The following is a 25,020-nucleotide window of genomic DNA, read 5'->3' on the forward strand; positions in this document are numbered from 1 at the left end:
TGCGGCCCTGTGGCCTGCAGCAAACCAGGCCTTCCTGTCCTTCCCGACCTCCCAGAGTTTGCTCAAACTCATGTCCACTGCATCGGTGATTCCCTCCAACCATCTCATCCTCTGCCATCCCCTTTTCCTGCCTTCAATCTTTCTCAGGATCAGGGTATTTTCCAATGAGTAAACTCTTCGCATCAGGTGGCCAAAGTATTGGCCACTTCAGCTTCAGCATCAGACCTTCCAATGAATATGCAGGGTTGATCCCCTTTAGGATGGACTGGTTTGATCTTGCAGTTCAAGGGAGTCTCAAGAGTCTTCTCCAACACCACAGTTCAAAAGCATCAATTCTTCACCATTTGTAAGTTTTCTTTGAAGAAATGCTTATTTAAGTCCTTAGCCCATTTTAAAATTGGTTATTGAAATTTTTCTTTTTTTAGTTTTATAGGAGTATATATTTTGACGAGTAATCTGTTGTTGCATATATGGTTTGCAAATATTTTCTCCCATTCCATATGTTACCATTTGGTTGTTTGCTTTGCTGTAGAGAAGCTTTTTAGTTTAACGTAGTCCAACTTTCTTATTTTTGTTTTTGTTGCCTGATCTTTCAGTGCCATATCCCAGGAATTATTGTTTAGACTAGCATGAAGCTTTTCCTCTATATTTTCTTCTAGAAATTGTTATGGTTTTGGATCTCATATTTAAGCCTTTAATACATTTTAAGTTGATTTTTGCATATGATATAAAGGTCCAGTTTCACTGTTTTGTACATGGATATCCATTTTACACAACAGAGTTTGTTGAAGATGCTATCCTTTCTCCACTGTATTTTATCAGAACCCTTGTCAAAGATCTGTTGGCTATATATGTGTGTGTTTATTTCTGAGCTCTATTCTGTTCCATCAGTCTATATGTCTATCTTATGCAAGCGCCATAATGTTCTGATTACTGAAGCTGTGTAATATATTTAAAATCAGGAGGTGTGATGTCTCCAGCTTTTCTCTTCTTTCTCAAAATTTCTTGAGCTATTAGTGTTCTTTTGTGGTTCCATATAAATTTTCAAATTTTTAACAATTTCTATAAAAAATGCCATTGGGATTTTGATATAGATCATTTTGGGTAGTATGGACATTTAAAAAATTTTGTCTGTCAACCCATGACCACAGAATATTGTTCCATTTGTTTGTGTTTTCCTTAACTTCTTCCATTAATAGTTTGTACTTTTCAGCATACAGTTCTCACCCCTCCCCAGTTAAGTTTATTCCCAAGAGTTTTATTCTTTTTTAGTGTCATTGTAAGTGGGATTATTTCCCTCATTTGTTTTCCAGACAACTGATTTTTGTATATTGATTATGTGTCCTATAATATTACTAAATTTATCTTTTAGTTCTAAGAGTTTTAGATGTAGTCTTCAGGGTTTCCTACATATAAGACTATTTCAACTGCAAACATGAGAGATTTTATTTTCCTTTCTGATTTGAGTGCCTTTTACTGTTTTTCCTTGCCTACTTGATCTGGCTTGGACTTTTAGTACTACGTTGAATAGAAGTGCTGAGAGTAGGCATTCTAGCCTGGTTTCTAATCTTAGGAAAAAGCTTTCAGTTTTCACTCTTGAGTATGTTACCTATGGGATTTTCATATATATAATCTATTTTGTTCAGGCACTTTCCATCTATTTCTAGCTGTTTGAGAGTTTTTATTTTTAAAGGGTGTTGAATTTTATCAAATGCTTTTTCTGCATCTATTGAGATGACAGTGTGATTTTAATCTTCTATTCTCTTAATGTAACATATCACATTAATTAATTTTCATATGTTGAACCATCCTTGCATCCCAGAGATAAATTCCTTTTGGTCATGATGTATGACCCTTCTAATATACTGTTGAACTCAGTTTGTTAATATTTTGTTAAGGATTTTTGCATCTGTGTTCATCCATAAAACATATTAAAAATGCATCCCATTTTTGCATCCCAATCATGCACAAATGCGATTTTTTTTTTTTCTAGTGGTGTCTTTGTCTAGCTCTGGTATCAGCATAATGTGGGCCTCAAAATGATTTTGGAAGTACTCTGTTCTCTTCAGTTTTTGAGAAGAAATTGAAAATGATCAACATTAACTAATCTTTAAATATTTGGTCAAATTACAGCAAAACCATCTGATTTTGGGTTTTTATTTGGCTGGCAGTTTGTGATTACCAATGCAATCTCTAAATTAGTAATAGATCTGTTCAGATTTTCTGTTTCTTCATAAATGTGATCAGATTATATGTTTCTAGTAATTTGTCTATTTATTCAAGGTTATCCAGTTTGTTAGCATGTAATTTGGAGTATTGTGTTGTTCTTTTAGTCTTGAGATATTTTCTATTTCTCTTGTTCATTTCTTCTCTGACTTTACAATTATTTAAGAGTATGTTGTTTAATTTTCACATATTTGTGGATTTTCCAGTCTTCCTTCTGGAAAGTTATTGATTTCTAGTTTCAGCTGTCACAGTCAAAAAGGTATTTGATGTGATTTCAGTCTTCTTAGGTTTGTTGAGATTGTTTTGGACCTAACTGTGATCTATCCCACAGAAAGATCTATACACACTTAAGAATGCGTATTCTGTTACTGTTTGGTGCATTGTTCTGTGTATATCTCTTGGTCCATTGGTAAATAGTATTGGCCAAGTCCTCTGTTTCCTTACGATCTTCTATCTGTATAGTCTATCTACAGCTAACAGTGGGATATTGAAGTCTCCTACTATCTTTGTATTGATGTCTATTTCCCCCCTTAGTTCTGTCACTGCTTGCTTTATATATTTAGATGCTCTGATGTTGGGCGCATATATAATTGTGTTAAAGCTTCCTGGGATTGACCCTTTTATCATTATATAATGTTCTCCTTTATTTATTGTGGCAATTTTTAAGAGTTTGAACTTAAGTTCACATTTGTTTTGTCTCATAAAAGTATAGCCCCAATTGCTGTCTTTTAGTTACTGTTTGCATGGAATATCTTTTTTTTTTTTTAATCCCTTTGCTTTCAGCATATCTGTGTTCTTAAATCTAAAGTGAGTTTTTTGTTGATGACATATAGCTGGGTCTTAAAAAATGTTTTTTAAGTTTAGAAAATATTTTAACATTTTGTGTGTGTGGTGGGGGTCTTTTTTTTTAAAATCATTCATCACTTTATACCTTTTGATTGGATGTTTTAATTCATTTACACTTAAAGTAACTATTGATAGAAAGGATTTACTATTACTGTTTTGTTGTTTTCTGTTAGTTTTATAGTTATTTTTCTGTCTTTTTCTCTCTGCCTTCCTTTATATTTTGTCAAGTTTTTGTATTGATATGATTTGCTTCTTTTTTACTCTTTTGTTTTTTTTATATTTAACAGCAATTTTAATTTTTTTTTACATAAGAACATATTAAGGAATACATAGATTTATGAAGAAACTTTGAAACAGATCGACAAAAATAGCTGCAAGCAACTCAGTTGCATATACTGAGTAAAGCAGGATTTTAAAAACTGCAGTATAATAAACAATGAATAAATGTGTAAAGTATATTCTTTTTCTACACTGATAAAAAATCAATAGTTATCATCATAGTTCTCCCCAGCAAAAATAAAGAAAAGTTAATGGATATTTTCTACTATTTTCTACATAATGAATAATTACAGTATGTGCCCCCCAATTTCAATATGTATATTTAATTGTTCAGTGCTACTGAAACTCTATCAGGAATACTGAATCTCTATCAGGCATGGTCTGTGTCACAGTCTACCAAAGTTCATTAGGTAAAGAATGAAGGGTACATATACATATAAATGCACAATGGAGTTGATAATTATATAAATAAATAAAATATAAACCTCTTTTTAAAATGTACTAATATACGTAGTTTGACAATTCAATTCTAATCCAAATATGAAACAGTTTTTGAGAAAGCACAGTGGTATGGAAGAACAACACTTCAGGTTTAGAGAAACTTCAATTAAGTAATTAGCTGAATTAATTAATTTGATTAGTATTTATTGTAACTTACTCCATTTTCAGATTAAAGGACAGGAATACTAATACAGGACCTCATCTAACTATATGCAGATATAATTCCCTTAATTGCATTTAAGATAATGCATGATTAATAACTCTTCGCAAAGATAAAATAGACAGGAACCACTTAACCTTAAAAAAGGACATCTAATTTAAAAAAATTAAAAGAAAAAATATTAAGACCAACACACTTATAACCCTTAATTAAATCAGCAATTTTAAAAAGTTTGATTTTTTAAATAAATTTATTTATTTTAATTGGAGGTTAATTACTTTACAATATTGTATTGGTTTTCCCATATATCACCATGTATCTGCCACAGGTATACACGTGTTCCCCATCCTGAACCCCCCTCCCACCTCCCTCCCCATACCATCCCTCTGGGTCATCCCAGTGCACCAGCCCCAAGCATCCAGTATCATGCATTGAACCTGGACTGGCGACTCATTTCATATGTGATATTATATAAGTTTCAATGCCATTCTCCCAAATCATCCCACCCTCACCCTCTCCCACAGAGTCCAAAAGACTGTTCTATACATCTGTGTTTCTTTTGCTGTCTTCCATACAGGGTTATCATTACCATCTTTCTAAATTCCATATATATGTGTTAGTATACTGTATTGGTGTTTTTCTTTCTGGCTTACTTCACTCTGTATAATAGGCTCCAGTTTCATCTACCTCATCAGAACTGATTCAAATGTATTCTTCTTAATGGCTGAGTAATACTCCATTGTGTATATGTACCACAGCTTTCTTATCCATTCATCTGCTGATGGACATCTAGGTTGCTTCCATATCCTGGCTATTATAAACAGTGCTGCGATGAACATTTGGGTACATGTGTCTCTTTCAATTTTGGTTTCCTCGGTGTGTATGCCCAGCAGTGGGATTGCTGGGTCATAAGGCAGTTCTATTTGCAGTTTTTTAAGGAATCTCCACACTGTTCTCCGTAGTGGCTGTACTAGTTTGCATTTCCACCAACAGTGTAGGAGGGTTCCCTTTTCTCCACACCCTCTCCAGCACTTATTTCTTGTAGACTTTTGGATCAGAGCCATTCTGACTGGTGTGAAATGGTACCTCATTGTGGTTTTGATTTGCATTTCTCTGATAATGAGTGATGTTGAACATCTTTTCATGTGTTTGTTAGCCATCTGAATGTCTTCTTTGGAGAAATGTCTATTTAGTTCTTTGGCCCATTTTTTGATGGGTCGTTTATTTTTCTGGAATTGAGCTGTAGGTGTTGCTTGTATATTTTGAGATTAGTTGCTTGTCAGTTGCTTCAGAAATTAGAAATGAAAAAGAAGTTACAATGAACACCAAAGAAATAGAAAGGGTCATGAGATACAACAACCAATTTATGCCAATAAAATGGATAACCTGGAAGAAATGGCCAAATCCTTAGAAAATTACAGTTTCCTAAGACTGAACCAGGATGGAATAGAAAATATCAATAGACCAATCATAACTTCTGAAATTGAAACTGTGACTAAAAAAGCTTCCCATGAATGAAAGTCCAGAATCAGATGGCTTCACAGGTGAATTCTATCAAACAGAAAAGAGTTAACCCCTTTCTTTCTGAACTGTTCCAAAAAATTGAGGAAGAAATACTCCCAAACTCATTCTATATGGCCACCACCACCCTGACACCAAAAACAAAGACACCACACATACAAAAAAGGAAATTACAAGTCAGCATTACTGATGAACATAGACGCAAAAGTCCTCAACAAATACTAGCAATCCAAATCCCACAATATATTAAAAGGACCATATACCATGATCAAGAGGAATTTATCCCAGAGATGCAAGGATTTTTTTTTTTTATTACTGCAAATCAATCAGTGTGACCCACCAAATTATATTCAACAGTGAAAAGCTGAAACCATTTCCTTTAAGATCAGGAAGAAGACAAGCATGTCTACTCTCATCACTTTTATTCAACACAGTCTCGGGAGTCCTAGCCAATCAGAAGGAAAAGAAGTAAAAGGAATACAAATTGGAAAAGAAAAAGTAAATTGTTACTGTTTGCAGATGACATACTATGCATAGCAGACACTAAAGATGCTATCAGAAAACTGGTAGACTGCATCATGAATTCGGAAAGTTGCAGGATATAACTTGCACTTCCTAGGTGGCGCTAGTGGCAAAGAACCTGCCTGCCAATGCTGAAGATTCAAGAGATACAGGTTTGATCCCTTAGTAGGCTGTCTAGGTTTCTCATAGCTTTTCTTCCAAGGAGCAAGTGACTTTTAATTTCATGGCTGCAGTCACCATCTGCAGTGATTTCAGAGCCCAAGAAAATGAAGTTTGTCATTTTTCCCATTGTTGTCCCATCTATTTACCATGAAGTGATGGGACCAAATGCCATGATCTTCACTTTCTGAATGTTGAGTTTTAAGCGAACTTTTTCACTCTCCTCTTTCACTTTCATCAAGAGGCTTTTTAGCTCCTCTTCATTTTCTGCCATAAGGGTGGTGTCATCTGCATATCTGAGGTTATTGATATTTCTCCCAGAAATCTTGATTCCAGCTTGTGTTTCTTCCAGTCCAGGGTTTCTCATGATGTACTCTGCATATAAGTCAAATAAGCAGGGTGACAATATACAGCCTTGATGTACTCCTTTTCCTATTTGGAACCAGTCTGTTGTTCCATGTTCAGTTCTAACTGTTGCTTCCTGACCTGCATACAGATTTCTCAAGAGGCAGGTTAGGTGGTCTGGTATTCCCATCTCTTTCAGAATTTTCCACAGTTTGTTGTGATCCACACAGTCAAAGGCTTTAGCATAGTCAATAAAGCAGAAGTAGATGTGTGGGTTTTTTTTTTTTTTTTTGAATTCTTTTGCTTTTTCTATGATCCAACAAATTTGGCAATTTGACCTGTTGTTCCCCTGCCTTTTCTAAATCCAGCCTGAACATCTAGAAGTTCTCAGTTCACATACTGTTGAAGCCTAGCTTGGAGAATTTTGAGCATTACTTTGCTAACGTGTGAAATGAGGCAGTTGTGCGGTAGTTTGAACATTCTTTGGCATTGCCCTTCTTTGGAATTGGAACGAAAACTGACCTTTTCCAGTCCTGTGGCCACTGCTGAGTTTTCCAAATTTCCTGGCATACTGAGTGCAACACTTTCACAGCATCAACTTTTAGGATTTGAAATAGCTCAATTGGATTTCCAACACCTCCACAAGCTTTGTTCGTAGTGATGCTTCCTAAGGCCCACTACACTTTGCACTCCAGAATTTCTGGCTCTAGGTGAGTGATCACACCGTCATGGTTATCTGAGTCATGAAAATCTTTTTTGTATAGCTCTTCTGTGTATTCTTGCCACCTCTTCTTAATATCTTCTGCTTCTGTTAGGTCCATACAATTTCTTCTTTATTGTGCCCATCTTTGAATGAAATGTTCCCTTGGTATTTCTAATTTTTTTGAAGAGGTCTCTAGTCTTTCCCATTCTGTTCTTTTCCTCTATTTCTTTGCATTGATCACTGAGAAAGTCTTTCTTATCTCTCCTTGCTGTTCTTTGGAACCCTGCATTCAGATGGATATATCATTCCTTATCTCCTTTGCCTTTTGCTTGTCTTCTTTTCTCAGCTATTTGTAAGGCCTCCTCAGACAATCATTTTGCCTTTTTGTATTTCTTCTTCTTGGGAATGGTTTTCATCATCGCCTTCTGTACAATGTTACAAATGTCCGTCGATACTTCTGCAGACACTCTATCTATCAAGATATTGCCAACCCTATAATCCTTTCCCACAAGAGTCCCCAGTCAACTACTGAGGTGTCCTAGCACTTTAGAAATAAAGATAATTATAGTTAGAAATAGCATTCCTGAGCCCTTATTATCTGCCATATTTACAAATTACACTAACTCTCCCATGTAATCACTGCAATATGTAACAGGGTGTGCACCATTACTACCTGTTTACATAGCTTAGAAAATTAGGGTTTAGAGAGACTAAGTAAATTGCCTGAGGCTACCCAGCAATTAAATTAAGAATCTAGAAATAGCACCAGGCAATTTAATGCCAGAGCCCATATGCTTAATCACTATGGTGCTCAGTGCTTTGCAGTAAGAAAGAATGCATTATCATTCTCCCGCAAACTCCATGGAGACAAGCCCATAGACTGTGAGCATTCTCAAATGCTCTGCAGAGAAACTTTAAATACAAACCAGGCCATTGTTTGAAAAAATAAGAAATCTCACATATCATGCTCTTATTATGACCCACATGTGTATCCTTGTATAGAATATATGTAACTAGCCTCCATGCAGATACTCTCTCCCTGTTTCTCTACCTCTTTCTAGATGACTTTTCTGGAATCATCTGTTCCTAACTATGTGGGGGAAAAGAAGGCTTGCTTCTAAAGTACACCTATGAGAGAATGTGTTATAGGCCAATTTTCCAGGCTCACCTTGCCTGGGCATCTGCTCGTTGGATAGCTTCTACCTGCCTAGAACTTCTCAGTAGGCTGTTTGGTGAGCCCTGGGGGCGGGGGTGGGGGGACAGTACAGGGTAGGGCAAACCATGCTTACTTAAAAGGAACAAAGTTCACTGCTGTTCCATTAACTTCCAAAGTATCACTGCCCAACATAAGTACAAGAAATAGACTTAATCAAGCAACTACTGAAAAATAACTACAGAAAACTGCAACATAGCAGACAACAACTTAACATTTGACACTAAATATAATTGATTCTCAGAATTCAAGGAAAAGGAACGCCCTTCTGGGATGTATTCTCATAGGCATATTCATTTTTGGTCTTAAGGTCTTCCACTTTTGTCTCAGAAAGATATCTTCCTCTTCATTTTCAAACAATAAATCCTCAGCCAAGTTCAGGAAAATCTTATTGTCCTACCATTGAATCTTTTTCTGAGAATCCACTCCTTCTCGTCTTGCTCCCAACAGGATTAAGGGACTCAATAACCTATGACAATGCATTTTTCAAAGGACCCAGTTCCTACTCTGCAGACACAGTGGGTGGGTGAGGCCAGCCTTCGGTGCCCAGGTGTGAGCTTCCTGCACCCCACCCTGGAGGGGTTTGGTGATGTGTCACCACTTGTTTCTGTGGCCTTCCACATGTGCTCCAAGTCTCTTGCTCTAATCCTTGCACAGATGTCTGTCTCTCCTTTCCCCTTTCCTACTGTGCAGACATACCTCTGACCTTCGTATAACTTCAAGGGCAAATAATATCTCAGTAGATTGTGTAAACAACTGCAAGACAAAGGAAATTGCCTTCTTGTAAGGCACATCACTAGTGGCATTCTTCTATTTGCTGATGAAGGATAGTAATACAAACATTTCCTTGTGGAGCTTTGTCCACAAAGTGATACAGAGCACTTCCGCTTGCTCATTCTTTTCCTGTCTCCTCTTCAGGGTATGATAAATAGAATCTATTACAGAATTAAGCCAAGAGTCTCCTCTTCCAAGATGCTGCCACAATTCCTGAGAAGATTGAGCTATATTACTTTATATAATAATATTGCTTTTCTTGCTAGTACCAGGCTCTGAGGCTACAATTTTGGAAAACAAGACATATCAAACAGTCCCTATGCTGTCATCATTGGAAGAGGATATACTTTAATTTTACTAGGAGGTAAGAGGCTGTATGATAAAAATAGCAGGCTTTTGTTTCAGAGTGACAGGGATTGAATCTTCTTTCTATTACAAACAGAGAGAGCTTTTTTTGTTAAATAGGTTCATAGCAAGGTGGCTGACTCACTGAACATGATCCATCTATAGAAGTAGATCTCTACCCATGGGGAATGAGCAATAGCTTTGTGTGGCTTGGTCCTGTCACCAACATCATACACCAAGGAACTCAAAAGTAGTCCTGCTCACTCTGTATTTGGTAATAGACACACAGTCCTTGCTTCCAGCTGTGGATCCCGAAGTAACCTCTTGGCTATGTCTGGGAGCCCCTGGAGATAAACCCACCAAACTGGGTCAGACTGTGGACACTGAAAGGAACTTGTAATGGGGTAAAAAGGCCATTAGACAAAGAATTAACATTATATTCATTAGTGAAAAGATGAAAGTGTTTCTTATAAAATCAGGAAGAAGACAGGGATGCTCACTCTTGCCACTTACATTAAACATAGTATCAGGAATCCTACCCAGAGCAATTAGACAGGAAAACAAATAAAAATACCCAAATCAGAAAGAAAGAAGTAAAATTGTATCAATTTTCAAGTGACATTACCTTATTTATAGGAAACTCTAAAGACTCCACCAAAGGACTTTTAGAATAAATGAAGTCAGTAAAGTTGCAGGATATAAAACAACTTACATAAAATCAGTTGATTTTCTATATATAGCAAAAATAACTGAATGAGCAATAAAGAAAAAATCCCATTTACAGTAGAATCATAAACAATAAAGTAATTGTTATCATTTGCAATTACATTTGTTATGATTACAAGAGCATATATTCTTAGAAAAAAATAGTGGTATATAGGACATCCCAGCTTCCCCCAACCAAGATCAGTGATTAGAGAGCTATCCACAAACAAAAATCAGCTCCTGGAAACCCATACATTCCACTTAGGAAGTTTTAGGGACACCACAGAACAACTTCACACACACACAAAACAGAGTAATTGCACAAGAAGAAAATACAACTTCATTTTGTCTGTGTCACCCTATATCACAAACTGGCACTGTGCAGCACCAAGAAGGAACTCCTCCCCTTGAAGGAATTTCTCTCATCAGGAAAGGAAGAGTGAGATGGGTGACCAGCTTCTCTAGCTTTTACAGGATACTGCATTAATGTCTAGCTTTGGTTTCACCCCACCCAGATGAGTAAAGAGCTGGCCAGGAACAAGAAAGTAAAGCAGAGGCTCTTATTAGTAAACACATAGCAAGACTGTTTATCAGTTCACAAAGACCTGCTCTGCAGACAAAGGAGCAGCTTCTGCAACTGACAGTCAGGGGTTAGCCACAAAGATCTCACCAGTTGCCCCACAGGTATTTACGTTTTGAATGCCAGTTTTACCTCAATGCCTCTCTCCTCCTTCCCCAACCAATACTCTCTCTCTCTCATACCCTTCACACTTCAGCTGGAGTCCAGGCCCACATTGACAGCTGTCCAAGCTCTCTGTGGTTATGCAAGTATAAATGTCAGACACTGAGGCCGCTCCCTGTCCCGCACTAGAGCCTGGGAGCTATGCTGGCAACTAGCTCAGCCTCCTTTAGCTGCGCAAGTGCAAGGACCCAGCACAATGCCTCCTATGCTCCGTACTCCCACCAGCAGGTCCACGCTTGGGGCTTGCACTGCAAGCTGTGCCACTGTCCTGATGCCCAAAACTGGCCTCGATCACAGCAGGAGTGAGGATACAACACAGCCATGAGTAAACCCATCAACAACCAGGGCTCACACAGCAGTACATGGGATTGCAGATACACAAGGCCAAATATAAAGTTATACGAGGATTTTTAACTGCACAGCAGGGGAGTACCCCAACCCCTGCATTGTACAAGAGTCAACTGTAGAGGTGCAAAAATTCTCAACAAAGTATTAACAAACCAAATTTAACGGCACATTAAAAGAACCATTTACCATAATTAAGTGGATTTCATTCCTAGGATGCAAGGATAGTTTAACATAGAAAAAAATTAATGTGATAACCTGCATTAACAAAGTGAAGGATAAAAATTATTCAATCATCTTAGCAGATGCAATAAAAGCACTTAACAAAGCACAAAAATCCTTTAATGATAAGAACTCTCAACAAAATAGGTATAGAAAAAAGTTACCTCAACAAAATAAAGGCTATATATGACAAACTCACAGCCTGTATTTATTATACTCAGTGGTAAAATGTTGAATACTTATCTAAGATCAGGAATAAAACAAGCATGCCCACTCTCACACTCCTATTCAACAGAGTACTGGAAATCTTAGCCAGAGAAATTGGGAAAGAAAAAGAAATAAAAGACTTCCAAACAGGAAAGAAAGAAAAAATAAAAAATTGCTTTATTTTTCTTTTTCTTTTTCTTTTTTTTTTTTGCAGATTATATGATCTTACATATAGAAAATCCCAAAGACTCTGCAAAACACTGCTAGAACTAGTCAAAACATCAATAGTGTTTCAGGATGCAAAATCAACATATAGAAAAACACTTGAATATATATAACAGTATATTCAACTATCAATAGAATGTCTGAAAAATAAAGAAAGAATCCCAGCCACAATACCATCAAAAACAATAAAATACTTAGGAATAAATCTAACCAAGGAAGTGAAATTCTTTGAATTGCAAACTACAAGACTTTGATAGAAAAAATTAAGGACAAAACAAATGGAAAAATATTTTTTGTTCATGGATTAGAGGAATTAATATAAACATATTAGCAATATTGATTAGATTTAGATTTATTAGATTGGTTAAATTTATTCTTTTTTTTAATCTTTTTTTTGTTTTAAATCTTTAATTCTTACATGTGTTCCCAAACATGAACCCCCCTCCCACCTCCCTCCCCATAACATCTCTGTGGGTCATCCCCATGCACCAGCCCCAAGCATGCTGTATCCTGCGTCAGACATAGACTAGCGATTCAATTCTTACATGATAGTATACATGATAGAATGCCATTCTCCCATATCATCCCACCCTCTCCCTCTCCCTCCGAGTCCAAAAGTCTGTTATACACAGCTGCGTCTTTTTTCCTGTCTTGCATACAGGGTCGTCATTGCCATCTTTCTAAATTCCATATATATGTGTTAGTATACTGTATTGGTGTTTTTCTTTCTGGCTTACTTCACTCTGTATAATCGGCTCCAGTTTCGTCCATCTCATCAGAACTGATTCAAATGAATTCTTTTTAATGGCTGAGTAATACTCCATTGTGTATATGTACCACAGCTTTCTTATCCATTCATCTGCTGATGGACATCTAGGTTGTTTCCATGTCCTGGCTATTATAAACAGTGCTGCGATGAACATTGGGGTACATGTGTCTCTTTCAATTCTGGTTTCCTCGGTGTGTATGCCCAGCAGTGGGATTGCTGGGTCATAAGGGAGTTCTATTTGCAATTTTTTAAGGAATCTCCACACTGTTCTCCATAGTGGCTGTACTAGTTTGCATTCCCACCAACAGTGTAGGAGGGTTCCCTTTTCTCCACACCCTCTCCAGCATTTATTGCTTGCAGATTTTTGGATTGCAGCCATTCTGACTGGTGTGAAGTGGTACCTCATTGTGGTTTTGATTTGCATTTCTCAGATAATGAGTGATGTTGAGCATCTTTTCATGTGTTTGTTAGCCATCCGTATGTCTTCTTTGGAGAAATGTCTATTTAGTTCTTTGGCCCATTTTTTGATTGGGTCGTTTATTTTTCTGGAATTGAGCTGCATAAGTTGCTTGTATATTTTTGAGATTAGTTGTTTGTCAGTTGCTTCATTTGCTATTATTTTCTCCCATTCAGAAGGCTGTCTTTTCACCTTGCTTATAGTTTCCTTTGTTGTGCAGAAGCTTTTAATTTTAATTAGATCCCATTTGTTTATTTTTGCTTTTATTTCCAGAATTCTGGGAGGTGGATCATAGAGGATCCTGCTGTGATTTATGTCTGAGAGTGTTTTGCCTATGTTCTCCTCTAGGAGTTTTATAGTTTCTGGTCTTACATTTAGATCTTTAATCCATTTTGAGTTTATTTTTGTGTGTGGTGTTAGAAAGTGATCTAGTTTCATTCTTTTACAAGTGGTTGACCAGTTTTCCCAGCACCACTTGTTAAAGAGATTGTCTTTACTCCATTGTATATTCTTGCCTCCTTTGTCAAAGATAAGGTGTCCATATGCGTGTGGATTTATCTCTGGGCTTTCTATTTTGTTCCATTGATCTATATGTCTGTCTTTGTGCCAGTACCATACTGTTTTGATGACTGTGGCTTTGTAGTAGAGTCTGAAGTCAGGCAAGTTGATTCCTCCAGTTCCATTCTTCTTTCTCAAGATTGCTTTGGCAATTCGAGGTTTTTTGTATTTCTATACAAATCTTGAAATTATTTGTTCTAGTTCTGTGAAAAATATGGCTGGTAGCTTGATAGGGAGTGCATTGAATTTGTAAATTGCTTTGGGTAGTATACTCATTTTCACTATATTGATTCTTCCGATCCATGAACATGGTATATTTCTCCATCTATTAGTGTCCTCTTTGATTTCTTTCATCAGTGTTTTATAGTTTTCTATATATAGGTCTTTAGTTTCTTTGGGTAGATATATTCCTAAGTATTTTATCTTTTCGTTGCAATGGTGAATGGAATTGTTTCCTTAATTTCTTTTTCTACTTTCTCATTATTGGTGTATAGGAATGCAAGGGATTTCTGTGTGTTGATTTTATATCCTGCAACTTTACTATATTCATTGATTAGCTCTAGTAATTTTCTGGTGGAGTCTTTAGGGTTTTCTATGTAGAGGATCATGTCATCTGCAAACAGTGAGAGTTTTACTTCTTCTTTTCCAATTTGGATTCCTTTTATTTCTTTTTCTGCTCTGATTGCTGTGGCCAAAACTTCCAGAACTATGTTGAATAGTAGCGGTGAAAGTGGACACCCTTGTCTTGTTCCTGACTTTAGGGGAAATGCTTTCAATTTTTCACCATTGAGGATAATGTTTGCTGTGGGTTTGTCATATATAGCTTTTATTATGTTGAGGTATGTTCCTTCTATTCCTGCTTTCTGGAGAGTTTTGATCATAAATGGATGTTGAATTTTGTCAAAGGCCTTCTCTGCATCTATTGAGATAATCATATGGTTTTTATTTTTCAATTTGTTAATGTGGTGAATTACATTGATTGATTTGTGGATATTGAAGAATCCTTGCATCCCTGGGATAAAGCCCACTTGGTCATGGTGTATGATCTTTTTAATGTGTTGTTGGATTCTGATTGCTAGAATTTTGTTGAGGATTTTTGCATCTATGTTCATCAGTGATATTGGCCTGTAGTTTTCTTTTTTTAAATTTATTCTAACCAAGAATAAGATTGCTTCTCCCCTGGAGAAGAAAATGGCAAACCACTCCAGTATTCTTGCCTGGGAAATCCCATGGACAGAAGGAGACTGGAGGGCTACAATCCTTGGGGTTGCAAAAGAGTCATACGTGACTTAGTGACCAAGCAACAGCAAGAGCATATCTATATCACCCAAAGTCATCTGTAGATTCAATGTACTTCCAGTGGCATTTTTCACAGAAATAGAAAAACCAATCTTAAAATTTGTATGGAGCCACATACCCCAAACAGCCAAAACAATCCTAAGAAAGAAGACAAAGCTGGAGACATCTCACTTTCTGGTTTCAAATTATACTACAAATCTATTTTAGCCAAAGCAGAATGTTTGGAACAGATTTGAGAGCCCAGAAATGAATCTTTTCATATTTAGCCAACTAATATTGACAAAGCAGCCAAGGATACTCAATGGGAGAAGTGTCTTTTCAATAAATGGTGTTGGGAAAACTGGATAACCACAAGGAAAAGAATAAAATTGGTCTCCTACCTTTCTCCACTCACAAAAAAAAATGAACTCAAAATGGATTAAAGACTTAAATTTAAGTTCTGAAACCATAAGTGTTCTAGAAAAAAATGAAAAAAGTCTCCTTGGCATTGGTATAACCAGTGATTTACTGAATGTGATACCACAATCAGCAAAAGCAAAAACCAATAAGTGGAATCACATTAAACTAAAAAGATTCTACACATAAAACAATCAACAAAATGAAAAGGCAATCAATAGAATAGGAGAAAATGTTTGTAAATTATATATATGATAAAGGGTATGATTATATATATGATTATATATATGATAAAGAACCCTTTATATATCTAAGATATATAAAGAACTCACATTTCAAGAGCAAAAAATCTAACACAGTTGTTTAAAAAAAATGGGAGAGGAACTGAATAGTTTTCCAAGGAAGAGGTGCAAATGACCCAACAGGTGCATGTACAGATTCTCAACATTACTAATCACTAGGCAAATACAAAACAAAGACACAATGAGATATCACCTAAAACAGTTAGAATGGCTTTCATTAAAAAGAAAAGAAATAGCAAGTATTGGTGAGGGTGTGTAGCAAAGGAAATCCTAGTGCCTGGTTGGTGGGAATGTAAATTGGTACAACCACTATGAAAAAGAAGATGGAAGTCCTCAAAAACTTAAAGATAGAACTGCCATATGACCCATCAATTCCACTCTTGCATATATATCCAAAGAAATTGAAATCAGGAGCTTATAGAGGTATCTGCCCTCACATGTTCTTGAAGCAATATTCACAATAACAAAGTCATGGAAGCAATGTAAGTGGCCTTCAACAGATGATTGCATAAAGAAGACAGACACAGACATAGACAGACAGACATATACACATATATAGAATGTTGTATGGAATATTATTCAGCCCTGAGGAAGAAGGATATCTTGCCACTTGCAACAACTTGGGTGGACCTTGAAGGCATTATGTTAAGTGAAATTAATCAAAGACAAATACTTTGTGATAATCACTTATATGTAGGATCAAAAAAAAACATAAACTCGCAGGAAGAGTAGAGTAGTGGTTATGTGAAGTTAGCAAGTAGTGGAAAAGGGGAGATATTGCTCAAACGATGCAAACCTCCAGTTGTAAGAATAATAACTTCGGCGATCCAATGTACAGCATGGTTATTATAGCTAAAAATACTGTATCATATACTAGAATGCTGTTAAGAGAGTAAATCTTAAATATTCTCACAAAAGAAAAGAGATGATAACTATATGATGGAATTGCAGTGGTAGCTAGTTATATGGTAGTAATCATTTTGCAATCTATAAATTAATCAAGTAAACATGTAAATTTACACAATGTTCCATGTTAGTTATATGTCAATAAAGCTGGGGGGGGGGGCGTGGCAAATAAAATACCTATGAATACATTTAACCAAAAAATGAAAGATCTGTATGCTGAAACTATAAGACATTGATTTAAAAAAGTTGAAGACACAAATAATGAAAATATGAATAGTCCATGTTCATGGAGCAGAACACCAAAATGCCCATGCCACCTAAAGTCATCTATAAATACAATGCAATTCCTATCTAAATTCCAATGACACTTTTTACAGAAATAAAAGTAGCAATCCCCAAACTCATATGAAACCACAAAAGACCCTGAATAGCCAAAGCAATCTTGAATAAGAACAAAGCTGGAGACATTACACTTCCTGATTTCAAACTATATTACAAAGATTTGGAGTGCACCAAAATTGCAACTAACGGTTAAACAACCATCAACAGGAGGACACCGGAACACACCAAAAAAAGATATCCTATGATAAAAGGCAAAGAAGAAGCAGCAATGAGATGGTAGGATGGGTGCAATCATGATAAAATTAAATCCCATACCTGTTGGGTGGGCGAGCCACAAACTGGAGACAAATAATACCCAAGAAATTCTCCCACTGTTGTGAAGGTCCTGAGTGCCATGTCAGGCTTGCCAGTCTGGGAATTCAATGGAGTGAATGGGAATCCCCAGGGAACCTGCCTTTGAAAGCCAGCAGCATTTTATTACAGGACTTCCAGAATACTGGGGGAAACAGACTTCACTCTTGGAGGGCACAAACAAAATATGGTGTGCACAAAGACCCGGGGCAAAGGAGCAGTGACCTCACAGGAGACTGAACTTGCTAGTGTTGGTGTGTCTCCTGTGGAAGCATGGGTCAGCAGTTGCTTGCCACAGGGATGGGGCGCTGGCAGCAGGAGTCCAGCAAGGCATCCCTTGGCCTAAGGCCTTTTGGAAATTGCCACTAACCCTACCATAGAGCCCATAGACACCAGGGCTAAGTTACCTCAGGCTAAACAACTAACGAGGGGGGAGCACAACCCCACCCATCAGCAGACAATTGGATTAAAGTTTTACTGAGTACAGCCCTGCCAACCAGAGAAAGATCCAGTTTTTCCCACTGCCAGTCTCTCCCATCAGAAGGCTTACACAAACCTCTTAACCTCCTCCATCAGAGGGCAGATAGAAGAAGCAAGAAGAGCACAATCCCACAGCAGCTAGAACAAAAGCCATATTATAGAAAGTTAATCAGGATGAAAAAACAGAAAGTTATGTTCCAGATGAAGGAGCAAGATAAAACCCCAGAAAATCAACTAAATGAAGTGGAGATAGGCAACCTTCCAGAAAAAATAATTCAGAATAACGATAGTGAAGATGATCTAGGATCTTGGGAAAATAATGGAGAGGATGCAATAAATGTTTACCAAAGACCTTCAAGAACTAAAGAACAAAGAGAGATGAATAATACACTAGGAGGAAATAACAGAGAATAACTGAGGCAGAAGAATGTATAAATGACCTGGAGGACAGAATGATGGAAATCATTGCTGCAGTACCAAATAGAGAAAAGTACCAATAGGGAAAAGAATGAAAAGAAATGGCATAAGAGACCTCTGGGACAATATTAGATGCACCAACATTCACATTATAGGGGTCCCAGAAGGAGGAGATAGAGAGAGGAAGGACCAGAGAAGATATTTCAAGAGATAATAGCTGAAAACTTCCCAAACATGGTAAAGGAAACAGTCAACCAACTCCAGGAAGCAAAGAGGGTCCCAGGCAGAATAATCCCAAGGAGGAACATACCAAGACACACAGTTATCAAACTGACAAAAATTAAGAACAGGTAAAATATTAAAAACAACAAGGGAAAAGTGACAAACAACATATAAGGGAACTCCCATAAGGTTATCAACTGATTTCTCAAAAGAAACTCTACAAGCCAGAAGGGAATAGCATGATATATTTAAAGCGATGAAAGAGAAGGAGCTACAACCAAGAATAGTCTACCCAGCAAGACTCTCATTCAGATTTGATGGAGGAATCAAAAGCTTTACAGACAAGCAACAGTTAAGAGAATTCAGAACCACCAAAACAGCTTTACGATGAATGCTAAAGTAACTTCTCTAAGCAGGAAACTCAACAGAAGGAAAAGACTTACACAAAATAAAACAATTAAGAAAATGGTAATAGGACCATATATATTGATAATTACCTTAATGTAAATGGATTAAATGCAAAACCAAAAGACATAGATTGGCTGGGAGGATGAAAACATGTGCTGTATGCACTTCCACTTACTACATCTTTCTACTTAATCCCCTAGTGGAAGAAAAAGTACATAGTGAAAGAAAAAGTCGCTCAGTCATGTCTGACTCTTTGTGACCCCATGGACTATAGCCTACAAGGCTCCTCTGTCCATTGGATTTTCCAGGCAAGAATACTGGAGTGGGTTGCCATTTCCTTCTCCAGGGGATTGTCCCAACTCAGAGATCGAACCCAGGTCTCCTGAATTGCAGGCAGACACTTGACCCTCTGAGCCACCAGGGAAGCCCTAAATTTAATTATTTTATATGGTTAGGTTAATCATGTTTCCATATGGCTCACAATTGTAATGATCTTTTATTTTTGCCTGGCTATTGATTATAAAAACTGATAAACTTCTACTATTGTGATTTTGCTTAATACAATAAATTTATCATAATTGGTCAACAGAAAATAATAGAATTCTATATCACTAAAACTACCATTTAATAGAAAACAAGTAATCACTTTTTAAAATCCAGATGTATATCAGAATTATCTTGAAATTTTTTTTGAAAAATACAAATGCCCAGGTATAGCTTTTTTTCGTCTTCTCAAAGTGCCAGGTGTGTTTCTAATGAGCAGCCACGTTTAAAACCAACTGGACTGCATGATGATCTTTTACTTTTATCTAGTTTGTTTCACTTTTTCCATTTTATTCGCATTACCATTTCATTTATGTTTTTCTTTTTTAAAATTTTATTTTACTTTACAATACTGTATTGGTTTTGCCGTACATGTTTTTCAATTTCTCTTTTTTTAAAAAAATGTTCTTTCTCAAACCTTTACCAAGTTAGTAGAAAACCTTTTGTGTACATACTGTGTGTGTGTGTGTGTGTGTGTGTGTGTGTGTGTGTGTGTAGAGAGAGTATATAAAAAAATTTCTGAAATTTTGATTCTATTTTTTTGACTTAGTAGAGGAGAATAGAATGCTAGATTTCTAATTTATATTCACCCAAAATTTTGATATTTTGGCATCTAGTATTACTATATCAAATTGGTTCATAATGCTTTTCAGGTGTACTATATTCTACTTCTCTGTACATTCATTCTATTAATTTCTGAGAGTTTGATATTGAAACTCCAACAAAAAATGTTACTTTTCTATTTAAAACAAACAATTGTAATATATAGTGGAATTATATGTAACTTTGTTCTGTATTTGCCAAGTCTCCTGTAAATGTGTTACCATATTTTCATAATTTAGAAAATAAAAAATAAATAACTTAGGAAAAAAAACTATATTACAAAGATTTAGTAATCAAAATGTATGTTAATGTCATAAAAGCAGACACAAAGATCCATGGGATAGAAGAAAGAGTCCAGAAATAAATCCATGCATATATGGTAAACTAATATTTGACAAGGGAGCCAAAAATACTCAAGGACAGAAAGGCAAAGTTTTCAATGAATGGTTCTGAGACAAATAGATATTCATACGTAGACTCCTATCTCACACCACTCATAAAAATAAACTCAAAATGGATTAAAGACTTAAATACAAGACTTGAAACCATGAAATTCATAGAAGAAAACATAGTGGACAATCTCCTTGACACTCATTTTGGCATTAGTTTTTTGGATATGACACCAAAAGCACAAGAAAAATTAACAAACTACTACATTATTTGATATTGTTTGTTGAACTACATCAAATTAAAAAGTCTTTTCATAGCAAAATAAACAATCAAGAATATAAAGAAGCAACCAGCATACTGGGAGAAAATATTTGCAAACCATATATCAGATAAGGGATTAATAATTAAAATATGTAAGGAATTCATGCAACTCAATAGGAAAAAATAATCTAATATGCAGAGAAAGGCTGGAAACAATATGATAAAGAACAACTTGAGCTCACCCCCTCCATTCATTAAAACACAAAAATCACAACTAACTGCTGAACAACCACCAGCAAAAAATAGTGGAACCTACCATAACAGACATTCTCCATCCAAAGACAAAGAAGCCACCACAAAACAGTAGAAAAAGATCACTCATGATAAAATCAAATCCCATACCTATGGAGTGGGTGACTCACGAACTGGAAAATAAGTATATCACAGAGGTTATCGCACAAGAGTATGAACTGCTAAGCCCCAAGTCAAGCTCCCCAACATGGGGGTATGGCACTGGGAGGAGGAGTCCCGAGAACATTTGGCTTTGAAAGCCAGTGGCGTCTAATCGCAAGAAATTTACAGAACTAAGGGGAAAAGAAACTCCCCTCTTGGAGGATACACGAGGTCTTGTGTGCACCAGGACACAGGGAAAAGTCAGTGACTTCATAGCAGCCTGGATGAGACCTAACTGTGGGTCTTGAAGGGTATCCTGGGGAGGTGGAATGGAGCTGTGGCTCACTGTGGAGACCAGGGCAGTAGCGGCAGTAGTACCAGGAAAAGCTAATTGGTGTGGGCTCTCTTGGAGGCCACCATATTAACAATATTTGAGCATTTTGATAGGCTGGCCCCACATGACATCTTTATGTTCCAGGGCTGGGATGCCTCATCTAGACAACAAACAAGGTGGGGAACATAGCCCCACTCATCATCAGACAGACTGCCTAAAGTCTTCCTGAGCCCATATAGCTACCTCTAAACATACCTTCTAATATGGCCCTCTCATCAGAGGGACAAGGCACAGCTCCAGACATCAGTGGGCAGGCACCAGTCCTATCCACTAGGAAACTTGTGCAAACCTTAGATTAGCCTCATGCACCATGGGGAAGACACCAGAAGCAAGAGGAATATAGTCCTGTAGTCTGTGGGGCAAAAACCACCATCACAGAAATCAGGTCAAAATGAAAATACAGAATATTTTTTGTTTCAGACAAAGGAACAAGGTAAAACCCCAGAACAGCTAAATGAAATAGAGAGATCAATCTACCAAAAAATAAAGAAGAAAATTCAGAATAACGAGAGTAAAGATGATTCAAGATCTTAGAAAAAGAATGGAGGCACAGACCAAGATACAAGCAATGCTTAACAAAGAGCTGCTGCTGCTGCTGTGTTGCTTCAGTCGTGTCTGACTCTGTGCGACCCCATAGATGGCAGCCCACCAGGCTCCCTGTCCCTGGGCTAGAAGATATAAGGAACAGAGACGAGCAATAACTGGAATGAAAAAATTCACTAGAGGGAATCAATAGCAGTAAAAACGAGACAGAATAGCAAATAGTGAGCTGTAGGTAAATAGAATAGTGAAAATCACTTCTGTGGGACAGGATAAAGAAGAAAGAACAAAAAGAAATGAGGATAGATTGAGAGACCTGAAGGACAACGTTGTTGTTGTTCAGTTGCTAAGCTATGTCTGACTCTTTGTGACTTCATGGAATGCAGCACACCAGGCTTCCCTGGCCTTTACTATACGCTGGAGTTTGCTCAGATTCATGCACACTGAGTCAATGATGCCATCCAACCATCTCATCCTCTGTCATCCCCTTCTCCTCCTGCCCTCAATCTTTCCCAGCATTAGGGTCTTTTTTGGAGAGTCAGCTCTTTGCATCAGATTGCCAAATTATTGCAGCTTCAGCATCAGTCCTTCCAATGAATATTCAGAGTTAACTTCCTTCAGGATTGCCTGGTTTGATCTTTGTGCTGTACAATGGACTCTCAAGGGTCTTCTCCAGCACCACAGTTTGAAAGCGTCAGTTCTTCAGTGCTCAGCCTTCTTTATGGTCCATCTCTCATATCTGTACGTGACTATAGGAAAAACCATAGCTTTGACTATCACTTTGTCGCCAAAGTGATGTCTTTGCTTTACAATATGCTATCTAAGTTTGTCATGGCTTTTCTCCCAAGGAGCAAGCATCTTAATTTCATGGCAGCAGTCACTGTCTGCAGTGATTTTGGAGCACCAAAAAAGGAAAATCTGTCATTGTCTCCACTTTTTCCCCTTCTATATGACATGAAATGATAAGACTGGATGCCATGATCTTAGTTTTTTGAATGTTGACTTTTAAATAAGCTTTTTGACTCTCCCCTTTCACCTTCATCAAGCAGTTCTTTAGTTCCTCTTTGCTTTCTGCCATAAGGGTGATGTCATCTCCATACATGAGGTTATTGATATTTCTCCTGGTAATCTTGATTCCAGCTTGTGCTTCATCCAGCCCAGAATTTCACATGATGTACTCTGCATATAAGTTAAATAAGCGAGGTAAAAATATACAGGCTTGACATACTCCTTTCCCAATTTTGAACCAGTCCATTTTTCCATGTCAGGTTCTAACTTGTCCCTTGACCTGCATACAGGTTTCTTAGGAGAAATGTAAGGTGATCTGGTATTCCCATCTCTTTAAGAATTTTCTACAGCTTGTTGTGACCCACACAGTCAAAGCTTTAGTGTAGTCAATGAAGCAGGAGTATATTTTTTTTCCTATGATCCAGAGGATGTTGGCAATTTGACCTCTGGTTCCTCTGCCTTTCCTAAATCCAGCTTGTACTTCTGGAATTTCTCTGTTCACATATGGTTGAAGCAGTACAACATTTAAATGACATTAAATGTAGCAAAATTCACACTATAGTTATTCCAGAAGCAGAAGAGAAATAGAAAAGCTCTGAGAAAAATATTTGATGAGATGATAGCTGAATATGTTTCTAACAGGGGGAAGGAAATAGGCACCTTAGACCAGGAAGTGCAGAGAGTCCTATACAGGATAAACACAAGGAGGAACATGCCAAGACACATATTAATCAAACTGATAAAAATTAAAGCAAATGGAAAAAAGTCAAAGCAACAAGGGAAAAGCAAAAAATATACAAAGGAATCCCCATAAAGTTACCAAGTGATTTTTCAGGAGAAACACTACAGGCCAGAAGGGAGTGGCACAATACACTTAAAATGATGAAAAAGAAGAAGCTACAACCAGGCAAACCATCCAGGAACCTCTCATTTAGATTTTTTTTTTAGTATTAAGTTTTTTATTTTTTTAATTTTAAAATCTTTAATTCTTACATGTGTTCCCAAACATGAACCCCCCTCCCACCTCCCTCCCCATAACATCTCTGTGGGTCATCCCCATGCACCAGCCCCAAGCATGCTGTATCCTGCGTCAGACATAGACTAGCGATTCAATTCTTACATGATAGTATATATGATAGAATGCCATTCTCCCAAATCATCCCACCCTCTCCCTCTCTGAGTCCAAAAGTCCGTTATACACAGCTGCGTCTTTTTTCCTGTCTTGCATACAGGGTCGTCATTGCCATCTTTCTAAATTCCATATATATGTGTTAGTATACTGTATTGGTGTTTTTCTTTCTGGCTTACTTCACTCTGTATAATTTGATGGAGAAATCAAAACCTTTACAGATGTGCGGAAGCTACGAGACTTCAGCAACACCAATTCAGTCTTTCAGACTCTGTGGGAGAGGGAGAGGGTGGGATGATTTGGGAGAATGGCATTGAAGAATGTATAAGATCATATAAGAAATGAATCGCCAGTCTAGGTTCAATGCAGGATACAGGATGCTTGGGGCTGGTGCACTGGGATGACCCAGAGAGATGGTATGAAGAGGGAGGTGGGAGGGGGGTTCAGGATTGGGAACACGTGTACACCCGTGGTGGATTCATGTTGATGTATGGCAAAACCCATACAATATTGTAAAGTAAAAAGAAATAAAATAAAAACAGAGACATTACTTTGTCAACAAAAGTCCTTCCAGTCAAGGGTATGTTTTTTCCAGTAGTCATGTATGGATGTGAGATTTGGAGTATAAAGAAAGCTGAGCACCAAACAATTGTTGCTTTTGAACTGTGTTGTTGGGGAAGACTCTTGAGAGTCCCTTGGAGTGCTGCAAGAAGATCCAACCAGTCCATCCTAAAGGAAATCAGTCCTGAATATTAGTTGGAAGGACTGATGTTGAAGCTGAAACCCCAATACTTTGGCCACCTGTTGTGAAG

This window comes from Budorcas taxicolor, chromosome 6 (assembly GCF_023091745.1).
Source record: "Budorcas taxicolor isolate Tak-1 chromosome 6, Takin1.1, whole genome shotgun sequence".
NCBI lineage: Eukaryota > Metazoa > Chordata > Mammalia > Artiodactyla > Bovidae > Budorcas > Budorcas taxicolor.